Raw genomic sequence first — 6,000 nt, 5'->3', positions numbered from 1 at the left:
ATGCACCCTCAGAAAGTTTGTAGATGGTACAAAATCAGGAGGAATGGTTGGAACATCAGAGGGCTGTGTTGCCATTCAGAGAGACCCCAAGAGGCTGGAGAAATGGGCCAACAAGGATATCATAACTTCAGCAAAGGAAAAGACCAAGTCCTGCACCTGGGGAGGAATAACTACATGTGCCAGTGCAAGCTGGAAGTCACCTGGCTGGAAAGCAGTTTTCCTGAGAAGAACTTGGGAATGCCCCTTGGATGACAAGTTGACCATCGGCCAGCGATGTGCCCTTGTGGCCAAGAAGGCCAATGATATCCTGGGCTGCATTAGGAAGAGCGTTGCCAGCAGGTCAAGGGAGGTGATCCTTCTGCTCTGTTGAGCAATTGTGAAGCCACATCTGGAGTGCTGTGTCCAGTGCTGAGGCCCCCAATACAAGAGAGACGTGATAAGAGAGACACGGACATACTGGGGCCTTTCAGGTCCAGTAAAGGGCCACAAAGATGATTAAGGGACTGGAGCATCTATCATATGAGGAAAGACTGAGAGAGCTAGGACTGTTCAGCCTGGAGAAGAGAAAGCTCATGGTGGGACCTTATCAGTGTATATAAATATCTCATAGGAAAGTTTACAGCAGATGGAGCCAGACTCTTTTCAGTGGTGCTCAGTGACAGGAAAAGGGGGTTTTGACCCATGCCAGCTTGCAATTTCTGAGCCAATGCCATGGATAAAATTGTGAATAACACATTCTAAAAGAGATTCCAAAAGGCAATATAGACAAATCTACATAGTTTTGGTTTTCTTTCTTCTCCAACACTACCCCAGCAGGCTTTGTGCTCTCAGTTACCACTATATATGCTTTACCACAGTGCATACAATATAAAGCTTTAGTATCATGTTAAAACATCACCCTCGAAGCACCATGTCATTTCAGATGCTCTAAAGTAGGGAGGAAAAAAAATTCAGAAAAATAGTTAAACCGCAGAGGCACCAACTGTTACAAGAAGTTGAGAGCAAAGTGCAGTGTAGTGTGGATGCAGATCAGGTGTGCCACAGGGCCTAGACTGAGAGAAATGTCTCTAGTTCTTTTTTTATTCAGCAGTACAAATTTAGCAAGTATTATCAAAAGGTAGGAAATCAGGGTAGGTAAGAGATATATCAAATAAGTAAGAAAGACAAGAATACAAACAATATCTAAAGTTGTACTGCGAAAGCAGAGAAATTGTGTGGTGCTACAGCACGTGCTGACACACAGATGTGAAATACAATGGGCTAGATCTTCATCTGCTCTGTGCCCCTACTGTATGAAGGTGGCGAGATGCCAGAACTGGGGGAATGGACCTTAAATTACCTGTTCACTATGGTGTAAGGGCCAGACAGACTCCACACACAAGTGGGAACATTGTGATGGGCAGTGCTGTGATTCAGCTGATGTGCATACTCTTCATCCACTAATGTTATGCTCCTCCTTAAGGGCAACTTCCAAGTTGCCTTGCTTCATGGAAAATAATCAGCATCTAGGCTAAGAATTTGGTTCATCTACTAGAAAAGTAAATGTCAAAAAACAGTGGCAAACAACCACAAACATTCATCCTGTCTCAGCCACACCCTTTTGCAGCACTTACTTACTCTTCCAGTCCAGACTGTTACTCCCTGAGCGCTACTGTGATGTGCTCTTGGCTCCCCTTCTTACTACCAAGCCTCAGGCACATCATTCTCTTAAAAATCCACTCTGAATGCAGTGGCAAAGATCAGTCCTTGAGGCGGTTATTTTGACGATAGTACCCTTCCCAATATCCTTCCACTGGGTCCTTGTTTTCTGATGCATCAAACATAAGCAGTTTCCTCACTTTGTCTATCAGCTCAGGACCCATGCATTGGACCCTGTTCCCCTTTAACCCAAGATGTCATTGTTTTTTACCCACTTCTTGTATTTTCAGATTGGCATCTTTGTTCTTTCTCTGTTCTTCATGCTCTAGAGGAACATTTGCCAACCTACTCATTGTTTTCCTTCAGAATTCTCTTTTTATTTCTCCTTTACTTTCAGTCAGAGGGGGAAAAAAAAAGGAAACCGAAAACCCGAGATTTTTTTATTTGCTATCATATTGCCATTGCAATATGAATGTGCTCTTAGGCTCACATAGCTGCCTGGCCCTTTCAGTCTCTTGTATCACACTTTTCAAGGGTGTAAGTTACTCCCCTTCAGTGGCATTTCAGTGTATAGCTAGCTGTTGGCCTTTTGAGTAGGAAAGCATTCACTTACATCACCAAGAAGATTAGCTGAAACTCCTTGATCTAAGCAGCCTTCTTTGGTAAAAATGCCATGTTTTACTTTGCAAATGCAGCTGCCTAAGGTCATACATTCAATTAGTTACCATAGCCTAGATGATGGACAATATCTTATAGCACTGTAATATCATTGCTTCAAAATATCCTCCTACCTCTTTAGATTTTAACTGTTTGAGATCTGGATGATTTTTTGTGCTGTGTTGGAATATTACAGTAAAGTACAATTCTTGTTCCTTCTAAGAACACCAGCATTACAGGTATAAGATCATAATTATCTGTTCAGATATCTTGTTTATGTAAGCGGGTGCTTCAAACAAAGGTGTCCTGCTCAAGTTCTCTGTAAACTTTGTATTATATTATTTCATATCAACATTCTTGACTCCAGCTGTCAAGATCAGTTTATGTAACACATGAGGATGACTGGACTTTATAATCTGTAGTGTAAGTGCTGATGTCATTCCTTTAAGTTATGCATTCCATTTTAAACGTTAGTTTTTTTTAATAAGGAAGAAATCCATAAAGCAAAGCTTGAGCTCTGTGGTATTTAAAGGACGCCAGTTAAAGCAACCAGAAAAGAAATATTTTCATCTAGCATAACATTAGGAATAAATTACTATGGCTGTAAAGAAGACCAGAATAACTAAATAAAAAGTACTTAGAGCTTTCAGTCATTAATGTGCTGAGTTCTTCATGATTTAGTGCCTTCTTGATATCCTTTTACTAAATACCTGTACCATGAGGAATTATTGTCCTTCCCACTTAAAATTTGTACCTAAAATTTTTTGTTCTATGCTAGCAAATAATCAGAAAACTTTTATATTGCTGAATTTCTAATTAGTACTGGTTAAAAAAAAGACAGACATACTGCTATGAACATTTTTCTGTATGCTGCAAACGGACCCTTGATAAATGCTGGCAAGCTTTCATACTTTCATACTTCACTTTCTTTAAATGCTATGAAAATACATAAAGGAGACATAAAGGAGAAGGCAAACTTTTGAAATTTTGTAACTTGTGACTTATGCAGAAGAGAAGGGGAGGCAAACTGTCATTTAATAATTTGCAACGAGATACTGGACAAATAGTTTAGGCCAAAGTAATAATTAGAGCCGCCTGAGCTGAGACACAACAGGCCTTGGCTATTCCAAAGGAAGCCCTGTGCTCTAATGAAGTTCAAAGAGACTCTCCACAGCACACGCACAGTCCAACAACCAAGACCAGACCCTAAACAGCTGATGGTACCGGTAGGAATCCTGTCAACTTATTGTTCAAAGGAATCAGGTCTTCTTTTATTTGGGATTTGCCTGAACACTGGTATCCCTACTCACGCCCTCTGACTGTGACTAGCATTTAGCAAACTCTGAGCTTCAGACAGTAAAGGAATCAGTGATGATAGACACACATCTTTCAGGACTGCTGCCTACACCAATTATCTTAACAGAATGTTTTGTCGCCCAAAAGTGCAATTCGTTCATTCAGTGTTGCTGTTCTAGATCTTTTGCCAGATGAATGGCATGAAACATAGATACTGGGCTTCCACTGAACATGGTCACATGCATAGTACTGTTCCATTGGTAAAAATGGAAATGGTAAAAAAATTCTTCCCATCATTAAGATTATTTAAGATTTCACACCATTTTTTCCGTAAAGGAATCAAATAACACGTTTCATTTTACTTTTTAGTTTTTTAGATATTTATTTCTGCAAAAGAAACAGTCTTGCATTTAAGAAACTTGATGTGTACATTTAAAACTCATTGGATAGGATTCATCCAACTGAGATCTTCTGTGCTGTATGGGTAGTCTATTTCTGAGCTTGTCAGCACACCCTGAAAAGGGGTGACCTCAACAACCCTTTTTATGTAAGGGATGTCCAGATTGTTTGGGTTACAAATCATCTCATCCTAAAAGAGACGCTTAATTTTGCTCATATGAACCCAAATTGCTAAATTTTTTTGACTGTACTGAGGCAGCCATTGGCACTAAAGGGTATTGGTGGTGATTATCTCACCTGTAGAAATTTACCTTGTAGATATCTCAAATTAGGTGAGAAGAATCACACCTAATCTCCATTTTTAGCATGCAGAGGTGAGGATTTTTTTTTGTTTTAATATATTATCACTCTTTTCTCAAGAGTCAGAGATGCATCTTCATCTCCATGAAGCAGCTACTCTGCTCAACTCCTGTACGTGGCTGAGAAGAGCGAAGAGCACTTACATTGTGGGGAAAGGACGCATCAACAGGGTCTTTTTACAACCTCTCTTTCTCTTTAAGGCAAAAAGGCTAATCAGGTTCCAAATGGATAAAACACTGAAAATGGGAAATTAAGGAGACAAACAGGGACAAAAGTACAATAAACCTGGGATAGTGAAAACTCAGGCCAATTGGTTCACAATTGGTCACAAGACTGGTGTTATAAGCACCATTTATACTAGCCAGTAAAACAGAGGAGGGCCTGACTGTGAGCGAAAGTGGCATTTTACGGCTTTCTATGGGATTAAATTCAAAATGGCCTGGTCTACACTTCCTATTGGGACCAGTCCCTTTTCTTCACCATGCCCAGGTGTTACCTGGGAAAGTCCTGGTTGTCACAACCCAAAACCATTCCAAGGAGCATGCTATCAACTAAACAGCATGAATCAGCAAATGTCAGTGCCCCAGCTTTTTTCCACTCTCCGTTTAGGTTACTGTTATAGACATAACCATAAATAAAAATAGAAATAGAAGGAAATAGAAGGAAACAGAAGTCACTGGCTATATTTACGTAAGCAAGTGGGATTCCACTCTGGACAACCTCAAGACCAAAATGCATATATAAGAGCAAAATCGGTGGCTTTCCAAATGCAGCCTACATATGGCAGGAAGATTCTCTCTTGAGAACACAGTGTTAAGATAAAGGGCATTATCTGCTGCCAAGTATACTAGGAAAGGTAATCTGCACATTGTCCATGGCCACCCAAAGGAACAGGAGGCAGAAGATCATGGGGCATGTCACCACTACAGATATTTATAGTAGTGTAGTTTTTCTCATAAAACCACACGTGTAATAAGATGTCAATTTTTTAAGTTTTCAGCTTTCTTCTCCCCTAAATTATTTCTTGCTTATCTATTGACCTTCACCTTATCTTTCACTTTATCCGAAAAAAAATTGCTTTGGTGAAACCTTCACTCATTACTCTCAACCCTGGCAATACTTTTTTACTGTTTAGGGCTAGGCTTCATTCCTACTTTTTTGTTTTTGTGGTTTAATCCTTTCAATGACATGAAAGAAAAGTCTGTTGCTGTGACAAGTCTGAAGTCTTTCTCCATCAACCTAGTCACTGTTATTATGATGATATCCATTTTGTGGACTGCCATGATTTTGAAGCTGCTCTGCTCTAATGACCTATTGATGAAACCTACATTATCATAGCCTCAGAGAATGGACTTATTTGTGTTCTCCCGGAACATTATGATGTTTTTTTTTCTTATGAGTATCGATGTAGATGTACCCCAATGTCTTCCACTGTTCCCCTCCTGCTAAATATTACAGCTTAAATTGCATAGCTGAATTGAAAGGTGATGGCAGCACTGTTTTGAACCTGACACATATAGTCAGTAAGGGCCTTAATAACGAAGAACACAGATGAAGAATTAGGTATAATGTGACATTAGTATGTGATGTGTTATCACTTCCAGGACATGCACCTGTAATGTCTTTGCCTTACACCTTTCACTTATTCGG

This window comes from Struthio camelus, chromosome 1 (assembly GCF_040807025.1).
Source record: "Struthio camelus isolate bStrCam1 chromosome 1, bStrCam1.hap1, whole genome shotgun sequence".
NCBI lineage: Eukaryota > Metazoa > Chordata > Aves > Struthioniformes > Struthionidae > Struthio > Struthio camelus.
Note: the sequence above shows the minus strand (reverse complement) of the source record.